The sequence below is a fragment of the Nylanderia fulva genome, unplaced genomic scaffold (genome assembly GCF_048542155.1).
Source record: "Nylanderia fulva isolate GAGA-0341 unplaced genomic scaffold, ASM4854215v1 Scaffold54, whole genome shotgun sequence".
NCBI classification, from domain to species: Eukaryota; Metazoa; Arthropoda; class Insecta; order Hymenoptera; family Formicidae; genus Nylanderia; species Nylanderia fulva.
In genome coordinates this window covers 380,247-400,951 of record NW_028190632.1, presented here as the reverse complement: position 1 = coordinate 400,951, position 20,705 = coordinate 380,247, and the positions used below count along the sequence as shown (strand labels likewise).

At 34.7% G+C, this 20,705-nt stretch overlaps 1 long non-coding RNA gene across 2 annotated transcripts; it reads left to right on the top strand.

Annotated features, from left to right (window-relative positions):
- The first annotated feature begins 9,003 nt into the window (after positions 1-9,003).
- Positions 9,004-10,301, top strand: LOC146721157 (uncharacterized). 2 transcript variants are annotated; one of them, XR_014925772.1, is made up of 4 exons: positions 9,004-9,185; positions 9,238-9,422; positions 9,485-9,650; positions 9,788-10,301. It is a non-coding gene; the product is annotated as an uncharacterized LOC146721157 (long non-coding RNA). The 2 variants fall into 2 exon arrangements; XR_014925771.1 differs by having other exon boundaries at positions 9,004-9,422.
- The last annotated feature ends 10,404 nt before the right edge of the window (positions 10,302-20,705 follow it).

Sequence of the window (20,705 nt, the reverse complement as noted above, 5' to 3'; positions counted from 1 at the left end):
CACGAGCGATCAGCGTACGCTCTTAGCGACACTACTCGAACGATGTTAAACTAACGAACATACCGTTAATGTATATATATATAAACGAGCAGTACCGACTTATCGTTTATGTTGGATCCAATTGTACCAGAATTCCTAAAGGCAATTAAAAGAGAAGAAATAACGATTATTTGTGGGAGACATACGGAGATTCTCATTCCGCGAACCCCCGGCTGACTGCGACCGTGTCGATTTTTTTTCCCCGCCATTTAAAACCGTACGCGAGAAATTGGATCATTTATTTGCATAACGTTCCGTCCTCGACTTCCATCGTATTTTTAATTAAACGATCAGATTTTTGGTCGAATTCATTTTATAGGTTTAACTCCGCTCTGTCTGTGTGTACGAAATGCGGACTGATATGTTGCCATATCATGAAAAGCTTCTTTATTGCACACAAATTAAAAATGCGAATTTTATTTATTTATTTCACATGTCGACGTTTGCTTTTTTTATATTTAATTACTTATATTTCGCTGATATTGTTTTCCAGTATTATTTATTATTTTTTATAGAGTATTTCCAGTAATTATATAATTTATTGTTTTCCAGTAACGACGAACACATTGATCCATTCGTCTTACTACAACTTATTTACTACTACGAAATATCGAAAGTATCTTTAATTCTACCTGCTCTCATCTTAGATATTTCTCCCCATTTCCCAAGTTTGTCGGAAATTTCGTAACAGCAATTTAAGAAGCCTCCGACGGCGAAGAACCCATATCTTGACCGCTGCGCTGACCGAGTTCGTGCATTATAGGTAAGTATCCTCTCCGTCCTTTGTCTATGAATGTGTATACTCTCAACATGATATACGGGGGTCATTTGCATCCCGTGAGCCGGTCTCGTATACAGCCGTTGTCGATAAACAGCGCCCAGGATAGCTGCATAAACGCGGCTCGCTGTGCGCGCCTCGATAGATACGTCGGGCATTCAGGTGTGCACGGTCGATGAATACACACGTCGGTCGTTTCTCATATCTTATGTCGTACCTACTTAGTGGCACTTAAGCGGACCACGCCGCAACCTGCGAAAGGATCCATTGAAGTAGGGTCGCCGGCCGGCCCGGCTTCGGTTGCCAACGGGAACAATTTCGATGCAATCCCCTCCTTGCTTCTCTTCCCAATCGAATGGGCGCGACCAGATTAGGATCGATCTAGGTCACCACGTGGACACGCTCGAGGAGCAAATATGATTGCGCCTGACGTTAATCCGCTCAGCGTTCACGTCCGTAAAATCAATCGTGATTTGCAGCGTGGTGTCCGCGAGAGAGCGAGAACTCTTTCTCGATGTTTCTTATCGAGTATCCGCTTGTTTCAGGCGGTTTCAGGAAAGTAGCTCTCGGATTTTTAACCGGGAGTGACCGAGAAGTTAAACAATTGCGCGGCTCTCGAAAGATGGAAGGAAAGTTTATTTCTTCCGTGTAGTTATTGCCTGTATATCATTCCTTTTTTGCGCTTTGAGGAAAGTTGAACAACAAAATTCATTATACAATTTCTAATAATAAGAAAATTAAGACTCAACCCTACATTTTAATAGCTAAATTAGTTATATATATTAATACGTAAATCTTCTTTCATAATTTTGGATTTTATCAATCGTAGAAATAAAAATAGAAATTTGAAAGGCGCTAATCGACTATGAAAGAAGATATTTAAAGAAAAAAAGATGCTTTTACATTTGTGCACTCAGCGTAAACATAAAAAGAATTCAAAATCAAGCAGTGAAGAGATAGAATGCAAATCCATTGAGATATAGTTGAAAAATATCGGTAGAGTTTCTCGCGCTCGAGCTATACGTTCCGATTCGATCGGAACGGACTGTCATGATGAATGTTAATTAAAGTAGCGAATTGGTTTGCCCTCATTTCTCCGCTAATACAACGTAATGTTTCATAGCTGGCATTTGTTGGATTTACCGGTTTTTATTACACTTTGTAACGTAGCAATAATTCAACTTTAGCCGACCGCGAGTGAGGAAAAGCAATCCGCGTCGATTCCACTCTCGAATCGTGTTTCACAATGGCCAACAACACTAGCACTAAATCATAGTAGCTTAAATACGTTCGTAAACAAGTGTCATAAAGAGCGAGATTGCGAGCGGTAGCGAGAGAGAAGCCTGGCTATTTCAGGACGTGCCACAATCGTAAATCCACTTGGGCTCGTTCGAAATTATATTAATGCTCGAATGTATTCCATCGCAGCGCGTGCTGAATTTTCTAAAAAAAAAAGCCTCCAATGTTACCGTAATCCGTTGCGACAACAGCTTTTTATGATGTCGCTTCTATCGATGGCACGTTGCATTGATGTGAGACGTCACAATTAATAATTTGCTCGTAAAGCGACAGTGGTGTATCACAAATGACGTTATCGTAGATGATACGCAAAGATAGCAAAAAAAAAAGATGAACTCGGTGGTTGAATCGTTTATCCGCAATACTTTCTATACGCAGATAAAAAAAGATTGTGCAACATTCAAAGCGAGCTGTTTAGCTTCAAAGAGTTGTCAGTCGAATTATAAATGGAGTATTAAAGAGTATAGTAGACGTAACATCGGATTATACAATTAATTTTCCTTTTAAATCTTGTGATATCTGAATAAAATTAATTTATATCTTTTACGATGTAAAAGATTGTTTAAAGTTTCAAAGCAGCGATTCTTATTTAGATTTTGCGAATATTTTTTCCATTATGTGTTTTCATTGCGCAATATTTTCTTTCTTCTATATAAAGAAAAATTTGCAATTTCTTGTGTTTATGATTTTTAAAGAAGAAGATATCTCATACCATAGATATATGTTACAATTTTGTTACTCTTAGAACTGCGAAATTAAAAAAATTCATATCTTTAGATGTGAATTCAGAGAATTTCAAAAAGAGAAATATTAAAGCAAGTAATATTCTTAATGTATACAGATAATGCCCTCGGGCTAGGAGTGACAAGTCGCAACCTATTTTTCGTAGTGATGTCAGTAGAAACACGATCTCTTGGCAGTTTCACCATTAAGAATTGGACGTAGAATATGGCATTTTTCTTCTTGCAAAAATAAAAACTATTTTATATATTTGAGCTTTTAATTATTCCTCAATTTTTATTTCGCTTGAGAGAGCTTGTTATCATTTTACATAAAAAAAAATGGGCGAAGAAAATAAAATTGCATCCAAATTAATCCCTAATTCCGTGGATAAAATTCGTAAGACTATCAATTCTAACTAGCGTCATTAATCGGAAAGAGACTACCGGATATATGGAGAAGTTTCTATTACAGAGATGTGTATTATTCTCTTGCCGCGGTTTGTATGCGGTTTTAGTTCTAAAGTCAGATTTGCGGGCTAGGTTACCGGGATCCAAGATTCAGTATCACGGTCTTTTGATCTATCTGAGATGCGTGCATTTGAGAAGATGCGCTTGGCATTCGCCATCGAGTTAACATCGCAATAATGGACACGTGGTACGCCCTACCTACACGTCCACGACTATACTGTATATTGTATGTGCACGAGGTAATTATGTGAACAATGCACATAATACACGTATGCGCCAACAAAGGATATAACTCTATACAAAATTAACGTCCGCTAATTACATACCCTCGCATTCTTCGTCCGAAGACGAGCGAATCTAATCGTCAGTCTTCGTTATCGTCGAAATTAGAAACAGAAATAACATTAAACGTACGAGAGATGTTCATTCTCCGACTAAATACGTTAATTATGCCGTACATATTTTCGTCTCGTAACTCGTAAGTGCTGTCGTTGTAAATTTAAATGAAGATATCAGTTACGCGTAATAACGTTTGCGACATTTGGGGCGCGCAAAGTTCATGTAAATTACTAATTTCGGCTATAAATTTTATTCGTAACATATCGAATCGGGATGTATCCGAATATGGAATATTGACGTCGATATTCATATTCGTGTCGCGCAAGTTCGCGGAGATCATGTAAACCTATAAAAATTCACGTTTATAATTCCCTCTGTACAACTCTCATAATACAATATCTGGAAGTTTGAAATACCGCATTTAATAATAATTTGCAAACGTATATTTTGAAACTACCAATCGTGGAATCAAGGAAAACAATCTTCATTAATGCGTTTCATCGATACGTATTATTTTTCAGTTTTTAATTATCTTCATGATAAATATTTCCATAATAATTACATTTTTATATTATTATGTTAGTACAAAAATATGTTTCAATTTTATATATATTTATCCGTATATTGAATTATATAGATTCTGAATAATTAATTGTGCGCACTCGATAAAGATTTATAAAATATAATAAATAATAAAGAGGTGTAAGATGTTTGTATAACATATGTAGATATTTTATTAACAAGTAAACAATTTAACAACATAAAAGACAAACAGCGCGTAATATTTAAGTTTGCTGGCAAAAGTGGATTTTACATTTGCTTAAGCATCTACATGTCAACGATAATTGTAGACACAATACAGGTGAGCTTTCGTTGCATCTACAATTGCTTTGGCTTCATACTATTGCATATATTATTATATTATTGTATACTAATATTATATACGTCAATCAACAATAAACTACTCATATGTTGCAAAGTGACAGATATCGTTACATTCGCGAAAAATTTTCGCAAAATGAAAATATTTGATAAAAACGTCAGATTAATGGCATAATTAAATAGGATACGTAATTGGGTTGGCATTTGTATTAGTAAAATATTTAAGTATCTCATTACCCTACAATAGGTTACGCATATACGCGCCTCGCACAAGTGACACTACATTTTGCATGCGCGCGTGTACAGTGTTCAACATTTTGATTTAAAGGCTCGGTTATTTATCATTGTGATTAGCACCGGAAAATGAGCGACGCGAATGTCGTGTGTATATTAACATTTTGTATAGTGAAAATTCTTTCCATGCGAAAATTCACTCTGTGATGTAATTTTCCTACCTTCCTCGATTTTGCTTATAAACGTACCGATTCCCCTAATTAAATCCTCAATTAAACCCCCGATAAATGCTCATATTACGTCGCTAACTCCGCATTATCATTCGCAATCGCACTGATAGCTATATATTTAGATATAACGCGATTGTTCACGGATATTCAATGAATAGATTCATTGGCTGCTGCGCAGTGCCCGACGTTTTCATATATATATTATATATATATATATATATATATATATATACATATATATATTCCATGACTATCTAGCGTGGTAATTAGCGGTTCGTGGTCTCATTATGACAATACCCCGTCGCTTGTCAGTTGCTCAAAACCGGCCGGGTAGCGAAACGTCCGGTCTTTCTCGCCTCCCTCCGAAAATAATTAAGTCGAAACTCCGAAATAATGTTTCGCTGGCATATGAATATTTTATGTTTCGCCGGGGTGAGCACGCGCTGCAACTCGCACATAACACGTATAACCCCTAGGACCCGCAGCTTAGAGCGAAACGCTTTTTCTCGCTGAGCGTACAGTTTTTCTTCGTTGCAGAAAGCACAACCGGATTTATGCGCGCCGCATTCGCATACGTTGCGAATCGTATGCGTAGTTCGTCGCACATTCGCGCTTTTAATTATAAAAACGCAACGTGGCGACGAGATGCAAGAAGGCGTTTCATGGTGAGAGGATAAAGGGTTGTAATCTTGCTTTGGTTTAGGGTGGAATAAATTTACGAAAACTTTCTTACGTCTTTAACCAGATAGAATTATCATTCGAATGAGATTTCAAATTTCTTTTCGTAAAATTGTCTTTATAAAAAATTATATATACTACATATATTTTATTTTATATTAATTATATATAATATCTATATTTTATATAATATTAATTATATATATTTTGCTTGAGAGATTTTAAATAGCTTCAAAGATTTCTTCGCAAAATTAATCAATACATTTTCCTACGTACACAGAATTAGCCTAATAATTTTATGAATTCTATTACCTAGTTTCCTGCAACCTGTTAACGCGTTTTAGCGTCTTCAGCTTGCCGAAGAGAGAGAGAGAGAGAGAAAAAAAAGGAAGTAGCGAGCGCGTATTCGCGATTCCCGGAAGCTGCTCGCAGAATATTCATGACGCGACGATGTAATCCCGAGCGTGAGAGCTCAAATGTATCCTCGAAGACTGTACTATGCATATTCTGGAGACGTTACGGTATTAGTCAGAGAGTTACGAGCAAAGGTGCGAGGCTGTTTATCCGCTTGTCCGTTACTGCGACAATTTTCGCGAAAATCGAAAGATCCGCTTCGGAGGCTGACTAACTTGCGACGTTAAGTAGCGCGAAAGGAGATCGAAGGAGATCAGGAATGCCGTTCCCGTGGGATGCTGACGCGACTCGAAAAGCACGTACGCCCGCGATATATCGCCGAAGCTAAGACCCGAAACGCTCACGTCGCGAGCCCGATCCTAAGAGAAGGTCTTATACGCGAGGACGAACGCGCGCATTAAAAGTGCGCTGGCGGATGAAATCACAATTGCTTAATGAATTTGCGGGGGTAGGAGGGGGGGAGGGACACGACGAAATTGGGGTCGGCGCCGCCTAAACTGCGCTCGCATTAGCTCGTTACTCCCTTCGGGAAGAGGCTCTCTTGCTGCTACGAAGAGAGGGTTGAAGGAGAAAGGGTAGGTCAAAGCGAGGAACGAGTGAGAGACTATTACACCGAATTCGCTCCGGAATTTGCATATATAGCGCGACGAGATCGAGGGTGGCCGCTGTGGGACGAGGATAAGTGTTTGTCTTTGAGCGACTCAAACCTTAGGATTATTCAATTAATAAATTCATTGAACCAACGAGGGCAGCACGCTCCAAACGGCTGTCCTTGGCATCCCGAAGTAGATTTTGCACATAATATGTTTTAACTGCGCCACATATTCGAGAAATAAAAAATTTTACATCCTTTTGTTATATATATACATGTACATATAAATTGAAAAATTTGACGATTAATTAATTATAGCGTTATTAATATATAATATTAATATTGTATTATTGATTTTTAAATATTTTATACTTTGTACTCTTGCACTCTTTATAATCAAATTTTCCTTTGTTTATTAATCTTTATTGAGTTTTGTATTGAATTGCGTTAAAAAATAATACAGAAAATTATATCGTTAATTTAATAATTAATAATATTATCGGATTACTACATACGCGCACGCACATATAATTCTGGATATGTTATAAAAATAAAATGAATAAGTAATCAACCATTGTATATATAAAGTAACATACAACTTAATTAGAAATAAATTATGAATTGATATATTATTAATTTATATTAATTAAATGAGGAACACCGAGTAAATATCATTTAATATATTCCTCAGCATGAGTTAATAATGAATTTGCATTAACATTTAATGAAGGTTTCTGGCAATTGACAAGTCGAGCAACGTAAACACGTAAAGACTCGGTCATATTGTTTGCCTATAGTTTATTATTTCTATAAATTATGGAAATTTGTTAATTGCTATCGGATATTATTTCATATGATTATTTCATATGATCAAAGGTACAATATGACGAATGTCACGAGCAAAAGGGCAATTAAGTTTAGCTGGCAGTGTGTAGTTTTTATAAATTAATTATTTTATCGAATTTATTTAATAACATTATTTTTACATACAGCATATAATCATCTGTGCTTGTTGTTTGTCAGGCAAACGGGAACTTGCGTTTAAACGATAAATATACGTCAAGATATAACTCAACAAAAAAATGGTTTTTGTTGAACTCGTATTTTAAGCTCGCGAAGATAAATCTCGCGCAAACTACCACGCATGCAGCTTTTTTCGTAAAGAGTAATGATCGATAACGGAAACTGTGAATATATATATATTTAATAACTTCTTTCAAATATCTATCTAACCATATTAAATCATATTAAATCTATTTAATATTTTACACAACCTATATGTGAATTAATATATATTACGAATTATTAATTCCTTTAATAGCATTATTGATATTACAAAAATACTATAAATATATAGAAATCACAGAACTTTTATTATATATATATCTTTTATTAATAATTCGCTATTAATTTTATTATACGAGTCTTTCTGCGTGCGGATTAGTAAATTGTTTCCTTTCTCCTTTCAATTAGAATATCAGATGCGAGAATAAACAGTAATAGATGCGTTTGATTGTCGAATAATATTGCATGCATCGATATGAAGCTCGACGAACTCATAATTTCTTTTTCGAAATTGGCATGCATTCGGAGTGTTTCCACATTTGGTGCTCCAACAATGCCAATGGGCGAATTAGCACGGTTATGCACACATCATAACACGACTACCATGCGCTTCCAAATATCATTGCATTAATCGAACGACCGCGGCGCGAATATTCATTCAGCATGATAAAATTCATCATATTGAGAGACTTTTGTTCGGTAATTACGCAAAGGAATTATTATCGGCTGAAATTACCGTAGCGGCTAAATATTAAGTGTTTTATGCCACGGCACAATAATTTCGCATTTTGTGTGTTGCTAATCAAGAGAAAAAAATTTTATCTGTTAAGAGACGAATGAAATTTATTCATATTAATAAGAATATTTGTCAGTCAGCTCTCCTATTTTTTTTTTTTTTTTTTAAACTCCATCTTCATCTCGACTAAGAGCCAAACGCGATGTTATTTGCGACAAATTAAGATTTAGAAATTTTTGGAAACTGAGGAATTTGAATCCTATGGTTGGGATCTCAGAAATTCCCCTTGTTCCTTCTCTTAACATCCCCTGTAAGAAAAAGACGAGAAAAATATTGGTCCGAAAGTCGGCTGAATCGGGAATCGAACCCGCACTATAAAAAATACTGTCCGTAGTATCAATGTTGGAAAGATTTCCTACCGAAAAATTAGTAAGTTTATTTGAAATTTAAAATATAAAGATATATAATAATGACTAGATAAAGTTAATTATTTTTTCATTGAAAAAATCAAAGTACAATATCACTAATTACAATATTCATCTTTATAAAATTATTTATATTTAGGAATATTATCGAATAGGTAAACGTGGAAAATTATATAATAAATTTTCCAATTTAAAATCTTCAATTAAAACAGTAGTTGGGAAACATATTTTACCAAAAAAAACAGAAAATACAAAACTAACTCAACGGACTCAGAGAACATTTAGTAAGTACTTATTATGTTTGAAAATTACATGGAATAATGTTCAATATTTTAGTTCCAGAAAATGATGCAGAAAGTTGCATTAATGCACTCAAATTTGACAGCCTGACATTGGAAGAGTTTGACAACTGTTGGAGAGCATGTGGCCAACATCGACTAAAAGAAATAAATAATCTTGCAAATACGGCAGCTATTTTTGAAAAGTGGCCCTTCTATAGAAAGCCATCTGGCTTTAGATTGGTACTTAAATTAAATGGAAATTTAGAACTGACAAGCGAATTGATTCTTAAAATGTTTTACAGATTGACATGGATTTTAATGTCTTATTCGAAACGGGAAATGGCCTGTTAAATAAGTGGGAGACTTGCTTAAATAATCTTACATCATTTTTATGCAAAGATAATCACGTGAAAGATAAATCCATAAGAGCATACCTACAAATGTTGAAACAGGAGACACTTTCTGAAAGTAAATGATATTAATTTAATTAAAAATTTTTTAAATTTGTAACAAATTTTATTTCATTATTAAGCTGTTTAATATATTATATTATTTTGTCACTTGTATAACACATTCTTTATTTATTTAACTTAATTTGTATATAGATGGTCGTGATGCAATAGTTTTTTGGAGTCTCCATGGTTACTTGGTTCCAACCCAAAAAATTGTGAAAAAAGATTTGACTGGCAAAAAAAGTACTATAAAATTTACTATTAGAGATTCTCAGGAATCTTTTGTTTACTTTGGTAAATCTCATCAAGAAATAGAGAATCATCTTATGAATCTCAAAAATAAAAAGGAATGCATTCAACCCTTCATTATGTGTGTTGGCGAAGATATTTCAAGAATAACAGATATTTATGTGTATTTCGATGATGTTAAGTATTCGTTTAACAGTTTTCTTAGGGCAGTTGATATATTATTTAAAAGTTTTCATGTATTTAATTTTAGTTTTCCGACTGAAAGTTTAATGTTTTGGAATTTTATTGAATCGAATTTTTTTGAAATTAAATCTAATAATTCCTTTTCCAAAGTTCACGTATTAATAGAAAATCTCAAAACTGCATAAAAATATTAATCGTGTATGTTATTTTATCTTCTCATGTAACATAAATGTATACATCTACACAGAATAATATATTGAATAAAATTCTTTTGGAATAAAAATTCTTATTTTGTATTTATTCTATTATCCAAAAATTAGCTTTAGAGTTGTGTTTTTTATTTTCGATTAACTTGAACTTCTTATTTAATTTCGAACTTTTGATGTCGCATTTAAAAATATACATTTAACATTACATTAATAATAATGTATATATTTTATAACTCAGTATATCTGATTCAATTTGTAACTACATATATTTATTACTTTACATTTAATATATTATTATTAATATATTAAAATAATATATTAATATAAATAAAAAAATAAATAATAATATCAATAAACGTAATTGTTATATGATAAAATAATTCACCAAATTAATGAATATATACATTAATATTAATAATATATAAAATGTCACTTAATTATATTATTCATTGATTCAATTAAGTTTTTTAATAAATTTATTATACAATTTATTGTTTCAATGAAGTTTTTTAATAAATCTATGAAAAAATTCATTAATATAATACAATGAAGTAGTCAATCATATCATTTCATAATATCAACAAACGTGATCATAAAGTAATGAAATCATTTATCGAATTATGATTACATGTATTAATAATAATAAAATGCAATGCATAATTCAATTACATAATTCATTGAGTCAATAAAGTTTTTTTTTTATTATAATAAACCTATAGGAGATTTTTCAATGTACACATTTATTGTTACAATAAATCCTAGTAATAGTTTAATAATTCAAATTATCCTTTTATAAAACCTAAATCATTATGATAATAAGATAACTCATTGGACCAATTTTAATGTATCTTTTCATTAATACGGTAAATGTTTTTATTAGATATATGTACAGTTTTGGTTGAGTGCGAGACCTTCCGATTCAGCCGACTTTCGGACCAATATTTTTCTCGTCTTTTTCTTACAGGGGATGTTAAGAGAAGGAACAAGGGGAATTTCTGAGATCCCAACCATAGGATTCAAATTCCTCAGTTTCCAAAAATTTCTAAATCTTAATTTGTCGCAAATAACATCGCGTTTGGCTCTTAGTCGAGATGAAGATGGAGTTTTTTTATTCATATTGTTTTATTTCTTTTTTGCATAGTTTTTATCGTTTACGATAAATGTAATTAGTATTTCTACGCTGCATTGACTTTGCAGTAATTAACAAATGTAGGTAATTAAATGGTAATTTCAAGAAATAAAAAATGAAAAAGTTCATTGTTAAATGATTCATAAATCGAGATAAAACTAAAGACAGAATTCTATTTATAATTGTTGTATATTATATTATATCTGCGTATTTTCGATATATATTTCGTGTATACATATGTGTGTTTATTTTTTCTGTTTCGCATTAAAATTGTAAGCAGAATTTTGTCGCAAATTATAGATATTGTCAGTTTTAATATTTTTTTAAAATTGCTTCTCGAACAGACTAATATAAGATTGTTTATTATGAATTACATGTGCAATCTTCAATTATGTAATAATCTTCCATTATTTAACATGCAATGAAATAATCAACTTAGTTAAATTTTAAATCGTTACGTTGGGTCTTCCGCCTTTTCTATTACCATCTCCATGGGAAAATTTCGCGACAAATATAAACCTCGGTATTTACCGCGCAACTCCGCCAGACGGTAATATCGTGATTGCTTCGGAAAAATTGGCTTACTCGCCGAGGGGACAGATTACGTACACAGATACACGATTGCGACGAGAAAGAGACGGCGAGCGGGGACGGAAAACGGAGACACCAATTAGCATTTAGACGGGTTTCGCAAAAAGCGGGAGAACGGGAATCCGGAAAAGAGAGGGATGCGGAAACCGCGTCTTTCGTTCTTTTCCGCCTTGCGTGCGGCGTTAAAGCGGATCATCGAGAATCAACGAGACGATCCAGAAAGAAAATCTTCAGCGACCGCGCTCTCGCCACGAAAACCGATGCGACGGTCTTATCTCGTTCTCGGTTAGCGATATAACGGCGAATTACCCGCGGAAACGAAATGAGAATCTTCGCGAGTCGGCGACTCGGCGTGGAATCAAAGGCGCAAAGCGAGCCAGTCACCCATGACGGTAATAAGTTGCACAGGCAATTAAGTTTTAATCACTCAGATAGTTCGGCAAATGGTGCGGCGTTGTACTTTTCACTATAGTTTACGAGTTTCGCTTTTAGTACAGACGACACAACTTTTCTTCAGACACATGTTTTTATTTGGTAAGAGTTAAAATACTTTTACACGGTTGTCATCCTCGAATCTTTATATTTAACGTGAATCATTAAATTAATCTTGGGTTCATTTTGATGTATGAATACGATTATTTATATATTAATGAAGATTTTTTGTAAAGTTTCCGTCAAGCTTCTTTGTGTTAATGAGAAAAATATGTGCTACAAATTAAAATGTAGTCCAAATTAAATAACTGGTGGCTTTTCTTTTTATAAGTTAAATGAGAAACTGAATTTAATGAAAAAAATTAATTAAACAAAATACAGTATATTTTATGAAATTAATTAATCATGATGTAATCTCAACATTGAATTCGGAACATTTCTTAGCTTTGTTGCGCGTTTGCTTAATTAATGAATAGCGATAAAGAATCCGTGGAATTATTCGCACAGCTGTACAAATGTTAATAATTTCGAGCGCATATATAAAGCACGTTGCGGACGTGATAAACTGGCATGTGTGATGGTCATCTTAAAATTGGTCGACAAATGTTTCGACGCGTTGGCCATTAGATATACGTGGTGCACGAGCGGTTTAAAGTCGCCGCAAAAAGGGATCCCTGTTTAGCGCATCTACAGCGGCCGATACAGCACGCAAAATGGTGTGCAAAGTGCATTAACTTCCCCCGGACGCAAATTCCCAGAACTATAAATTATAACGAAGTAATTTCTGTACTGACCGCGCGCCACGATAGCGGAAGCGCCTTGGGAGCGAAACAGGGTAATACGAATCTCGAATTCCGCGTGCGGATGCATGAAATGATTTGAATCGCGCGGCTGTCGCAGTTTAGCGTTTATACATCAGTGTGGAGTGAATAATATTCGTTATCAGAACTTACTCGTATCTCAAACGTAGAAAATTGCAATTAATCGATTCGATTCGTGTCTGCTAATTATAATTATCTTTCGTCGCGGTAATTTGTGCTAATTGCATTTCTCTCCATAGTCGTCGGAGAATCCGATAAATGCGCGAAAAGGAAAGAGAGATTTATTGAAGATTTAATTTTATAATTGCCATATCATCACATATTTTATCTGCGCCGTGATATTTATCAATGTTCGAAAAAAAATATATACATATATGTATACAGGGTGTTCGGGAACTCCGGTGCCAACCGTTGAAGGGTTGTAGGGTAGGTGAAAATATTCAACTCTTATTAATAAACATGTAGTCTCCGACGACGCCTGTCAACGATGCACGATCTGACTGCGAGGATCTTCAATGCTTGTGAGGTCGTCCAGCATACACCAGGCATTTTCGAACGAGTTCGGCAAAGTATGGTGCGGCGGTGTAATGCCTGCATTGAATTAGGAGGTCGCCATTTCGAGCATCTTTTGTGATTGCATTTTTTGTGAAGGAAAAATAATAAAGTTACTGGCGTCGACAGGCGTCGTCGGAGACCACATGTTTATTAATGAAAGTTGCATATTTTCCTACCCTACAACCCCTCAACGGTTGGCACCGGAGTTCCCGAACACCCTGTATACATACATATTGCAATTGTTAAGACTTAGTAAGAAGTAGTAGGTTCTGGTGCTTGATATTTGGCACTTACAAAGAAGAGAGATTTTGGATGCGGTCAAATACACAAAGTACTCTTTGCCGAATTTGATCGCATACTGTTGCTTGGCTCTCCAACTCTCCGCTCTCGACAGGCTCGATTTTATTGTCACGTGACACGTGACGACATCGCTGCGAAATCTTGAGTGGTAGGGATCAGTCTCACGTGAGACGTGCAGCGTAGCGGACGTATAGGACGCACGTATCTAGAAAGAGAAAGATATTGGGTCCGGTCAGACGAGGTGATTTGCCGGACTCGGTTTATTCGTGACTGTGAAGACTGACGGCTGGTGGACATCAGCTGATTGTCAGTCAGTCTCGCGCGAGATGTGCGGCGTGAAGGATGCGTGAAGGGTGCGTGCGTTTATTGGAAGCACAGGTATTTTGATCGAAATTCTTTTAGAATTTCTACTTTCAACAATTTCTACTTTCTTGTTTGCATTTTTTTGTTAAAGATTGAAATATTGAACTATTTACTTTTTATTATTAGCAAAGAATAATATAACTTTGTTTTGCGTGCGTAATCATATTAGATTTAAAAGAAATATAGGAAAAATATATATTTGTATATATTTTTGCACGTTTGTTCTTGTCTATAAAATCGCGCGCGTAGCATCGCGTGTACATATGGTGAGTTCATAAATTATGGTGTAACCTAAACGAAAACGTGTTTCGCACTCGCATTTACGATTTCAGAAGGCGAGGAAGATGGCAATACGTGCCTTGCATTTAAACGGGAAACAAGAAAATTATAGCGCTCGCGCGTAATGTCGCGAGGGGTGTTCTACTTTTGCTGTAAATACAATGTTTTCGTAAAATGGCCGGCCTCGAAATGGTCCTCGGGAATCCTACGTTTTTCGAGGTGCCGCTCGTAGATTGCTATGTAAATGTAGCGGTAAAACGTTCCTCCCCTTTCCCCCCTCAACTGTCAGACGAGTCGTAAATTCGCGAACAGACGGTGTCACGGTGGCTCGCCCCACTTACTTTCCTCCCCGTGTAATCGAAAATTTGCAAGCGGGGTACCGCGTAAATTTCATCCGATCGAGATGGATTGATTTGCTTGTTTTTAAAAAATGGCATATCAAGATATGTGTTATTTTACAAGAGAGAAAAAAATAACTACGTCGTATGTTTTATAAAATTTTTATTGTTTAGCGAAAATTATATTCAACAAACAATCAAGAAAAACAAATGACAAAAAATATTAAAATCAAAATGCGAAGAAATATTCACGGAGAAGAGAGCATTCTTCTTTTCTCTCTTATAAAGAAAGAAAATATAAATATAAATATAATTTTCTCTCCCAGAGATGAAAAAGCTCTTTTATACAAATCAAAGCGCAGCGTTTTTCTTATGAAAATATAATATAATACGTATATAATAGGATGCAAGCGTTTTTTAATATCCGACAATTTTTAATTATTACGTTCAGTCGCGCGCGTTTTGCGTCGTTTTCCAGAAAACGGTGTGGGAACTCACTAATTGCGGCACGGAAATCTCGGGGATATTACGAAAACTGCGCCGTGAAAAATTGCACGGCAGCCTTAAAACGGCGGGTTATCTACATTTAAATCGCACATGCGAGACAGCATCGTGGGGCCGCGCGTTTCGGCCACGATAATCGGATATATACACGGGGACAAACAATTGGACACCGACGATCTACGGAGGCATGCCGATATATGCGCGATTCAGCACACGCGGTCGCGACTGCACACGACCCGAATATTTAGTTAATAAGCGACGCCCAATTGAAACTAAAGTGCCCGGGATACGAGTTGTTACGAGTACAATTATTCAGCGCATCGACACTATAAACCGTGCACGCTTGTGTTGCCTTTCCCCACTCGAACGAATCCGATTTCCGTTTGATCGGTCCGCCGCTGCTCGAATCTCATTATTGACGAGTCATTGGACGCGACTAAATGCTAGGGAAAAAGGAGGAACGAAATAATTTCTCATTAGAGGAATTCGATTTTATCATCTGTGCAAATTTGAATACTACGCATTATTGAGAGACTAAAGATATTTATTTGTTAATAAATATTTAATCTCTATTATATAACGAAATGAATTTTAATCTAATTTAAAATTTGTATATATTTGACTGCGCAGAAAATCTTACAGAGATAATTACATAAAAAACTTGCTTTATATAAATTATCGATATATCAGTTACAATACGATATTTATAATTTTTGTCTACCACTTATCTTTTATAGTTTCTTATCCATTCAGTTTTTATTATTAGCTTTTTTATTACTGACACAAATTGATACAAGTCGACACAAGCATCGTTCTGTCTTTTTTCAACATTCAGGAATATATAATAAAAGATAAAATGATACCTATGTTAGCTTGTGTCAACTTGTGTCGCTAATAGCAAATCCATTATTATTAAATAAATTTGTATGACCCATTTCAGAAAAACGCGAGAAAAGATATTTTTATGAACAACTGATTTAAATTGTTTCTAAATTCCGTCTGAAATTCGTTTTTAAATTCTGTATATTATGCAAAAAATGCCAGGAGCTATGTTTTCCAAATATTATCTCCATTTGGATGCAATTCGTACACGTGATGATGTTTGAACGTACCTGTAATAACGAAAATATTTTATTCAGCCGCATCGATGACGCGTAACCGCATTAAAATTTATATTTGTTTATATATACGACGTATATTGGACGGAATTAACAATAGCAGGTGTACATTATCTTTCGCTAATTATTACACGGTTCTAGAATGCTTAAAAATTGCGATTATCAGCACTCGTGCGATCAAAATCGTGTGATCGATGAAACGTCGGACTTATCACTCGTTCGTACTACTTGAAATACTTTTCGAGTGGTTTTTCTCACACGCCAAATCGAATTCTAACTGAAACACGCGTTCGTGCTTATTAATATCATACTTATTCACATTATTATGTACTCGTTGAAATGTCAAGTCGAAAAGAAATTCGCCTATATGTAATTGCTTATCAAACTGAAACAAGAGGTACCGGAAAATGAGGGCATGTTGTGTATACATCGAAATACTTGCGCGATGTAAACGAGAGTGCAGAACGAGTCCCCGTTATACCGGAATCATAATCACGGTCTTAATTAAAAGAGCATTAATTAAAAGTGTGCGCCGCCGCGAGTCTGCAATTAATAATGGTCCAATTTGTTCTCGTTACCCGACAACGCGCGGTCCAGCGACACAGTTTACTCCTTTCGCTTTTACAATGACAACGCGCTGAGTTCGCATAAATGTTGTACGAAAAATCTCTTCCTGTTCCTTTTTTTCACCGTATTCTACTTACAAAAGTGCTTTTTCACCTAGAATAGAAATGTTTTTTAGCCGGCAATGACGATTCGTCGACTATATCGCGGAAATTCAATGACAACGGAATTCGATTAAATTGTCGAAATTTTCTTCGTTAAATTTCCCGGCTATGAATGTAATTTAACGCACGAAAGAAAGTACTTAGCGCACATTCGCGAGAGGGACGCGTATCTATTTGCTAAACTGGAAAACCGGCGAATCATCGTTAACAACGGAAAAGGGAATGGAAGGAGGGAGGAAGAGAGCGTCGACATAGTATAATATTGACATAACATTAAAATGCGGACTTCCATCGACTATTGTTAACAATACAATAGGCGGTTTATATTCATGCGAGATAATCTCATGCTGATAATTACCGATGAAGCCGTATTGCAATATGAAAGTGGGATTATAAATAATAGAGCAATGAACGATTCGTTATAATCAACGATATTATATCGATTCGTCACTATATATAATACAGACCGTGTATTCTTTTACGAACAATCGCAATGTCATCGATGATATGCTGATTCAATTGCGGCGCACGTTCTCAAATGCCGCAATGAACAAAACAGCGACATTGATTTCGTTATGGAGAAGTCTATGAAGAGAATCATTAATATTTTGCTGCTGATAACGAATGATAATCGATATCAATTTGCAGTCGAAATAAATCAGCATTTGATTTAATATCGAATACAAGTATTATTTTTATATTCTTATTTTTATAATATTTAATTTGTGATCAATTACAAATTACACACACACACACACGCGTATAATGCAATCTGTAATTTATGTATATCAATATAATCAATAAGATTCTATTATTTATATAAATATTAGTTTGTTATATATACAATAATTATTTTTTTGCATCTTTATTAGCAATCTAAAATCAAAATATTAAATTTTTAACGAATTATAGTTTTAGCTGAATTATCTGTAGTTTTATGAGAATTTCTGGTGAATATTTCGCGGAGATTCTGTAGAGAGGTGAGTGACGAAGACACAGCTGGATCATAAATTCGGTACGTTCATTTCAGAGGAAACCCTAACATCTGCCTAATTAAGTACAGTCTTGTCTCTGCTGAACGCTTGATTCTCTTGCGAGATTCTTAAAATTAATATTCATCCGCGCAATTGTTGAATGTCGCCTTATTCAATTCGTCTTTTATTATGTTACGTCAGAGAAATGTAAACGGCATCGCGTGAAACATTATCTCGTTTCAAATCAGCTTGCGTCAAATATATGGCGTTGTTTGGACTCACAGTCAAAGAGAGACTAATATTGTAAATTAAATTTTGTATAATACGTAAAAGCAACTATACCTAATTATGTAACGACATAAACGTCCTATTTCATCCTTTGAGCGTAGAGGAATGAAATTTACACATGTGACATCGACTCCATTTATACTCTTCAGCTGATTATAATGAAATTGTACACTTTATAATTTATATATTATACACGTCTTTGAGTTATATAGACAACGCACGAAATGCTAATGTTAATGTTTATGCGAGGAAGTAGAAATTATATTGCTCACTCGTGCGTTTTAATAATTTACATCACATTACGCATTACGCTGTTACAGAAACTTACCTTTGATATATGTATAATATTTTTATACTTTCCTCTCAAAAGTTATCAACTTATATCGCCTTTTACGAGATACACGCGCGAAAGATCATATTTCCTCTCATGCTTCTCAAGAAGACGCAAGACAAACGGTATGTCTTTTCACGACAGTCAGCGGTCGCGTCACTACTGCGGGAGCATTGCCACTGCAATCAGCTGGAACGGGCGACTGTAACCGCGGATCCGAGTAGAATACGCCGCGAAGGGAAGTCGCTGTGGCAAAAAAAAAAAAAAAGAAAAAAACCATCGTGTAGCCGCATGTAAATGGATTGTTTTAATAACTCTGAAAGCTGCGACGCGCATCGAAGCGTTGCCATCAGAGTAAAATGGTTTTACGCAAACAAGCGTGAACGTGGAAAACCGAGAGGTAGGGAGGGTGTTTTGTTGCTTCTGCGAGAGCGAGAAAGCCACTCTTGCGAGAAAGAGGAAACCAAACAGCCATCTCATTGACGAGGTTCGCTCCCGCGAAGAATGAAACTTTGTCTATGCACGCTCAGAAAAATCTCCATTAATCTTTGATAATTAATGCGTCGCAATTTTCTTCGTGCGACTTTCTCTCAGTAAATCCCAGGGGATGCAAGCTGCACAAACAAGCCGCGCAAACAATCAGGCATGTATTTCTTTTTCACTTACAATATGTAAACTGAAAGTAAAATGTAATAATAAGAATGTTAGAATAATAAGAACGTAAAGCTTCTTATAAGAGATATTTACAAGCTTTTCGTGTTCAATTTTTGATAAAATTTTAGTGATGCATTTATTTAGAAAAAACTCAGACTTTTTTGAAGTTATGGAAAAATAAAATTAAAAAATACGAATAAAGTGATCGATTCAACGATTGAAAATATATCTAGAATTTAGTAATGCAAAGTACAAGTCATTTAAAATAAAAAAACTATGCAAATATATATGTCATTATATATATTTTTTAACAAAGTTTAGAAAAAAAACAGGATTATTTTGTCAATTATAAATGCAATCATATATGAACGACAAGTTTCACAAGTTTAGGAACTCTTCGCTTTCTGAAGCGGTTGGGCGAGCTTACCACGGTTTAATGGCAGTCGAGTGTCCCGTGTACGGTCCACTTTGCAATATCGCGTGTTCAGCTGTGATAATTAAGTGTTACGGTTCTTGGTTCGTTATCCACTTAGTCGCCGCAATTACACGCCGGATTACGCCGCACATTCGGTAAGCAAAGTAGCAATTTGTTCCAAAGCACTGGCAATCCGAATGAAGTATGAGAGTATACGATTGTGCTTACTCGATTTAAGACTGTTATTATCTAAGATTTATTATTTATCTGTGCATTGAAAATATTCGCGAAGATGTTTCTGCGGGAAAAATATTGGTTCATCGTGCTAACAAAATAAATAATATATGAAAAATCAATTTATATATAAAAAAAAGGTAAAATATTTGTGACATGTATATGCATGCATATTTGTACGTACATGTTGGACTATGCTCTTAAAAAAATATATATAATGTTATTATATATTTTTTGATATTGAAAGAGAATATTCTTATAAAAATATATTATATAATTATTATTTTGTAAAATATTATGTTTTAGGGAATATAGAGTATAATGTGTGGATGTGAATAATAAGACCAAGTAATAAGAAATACAAGAGAGAAATATA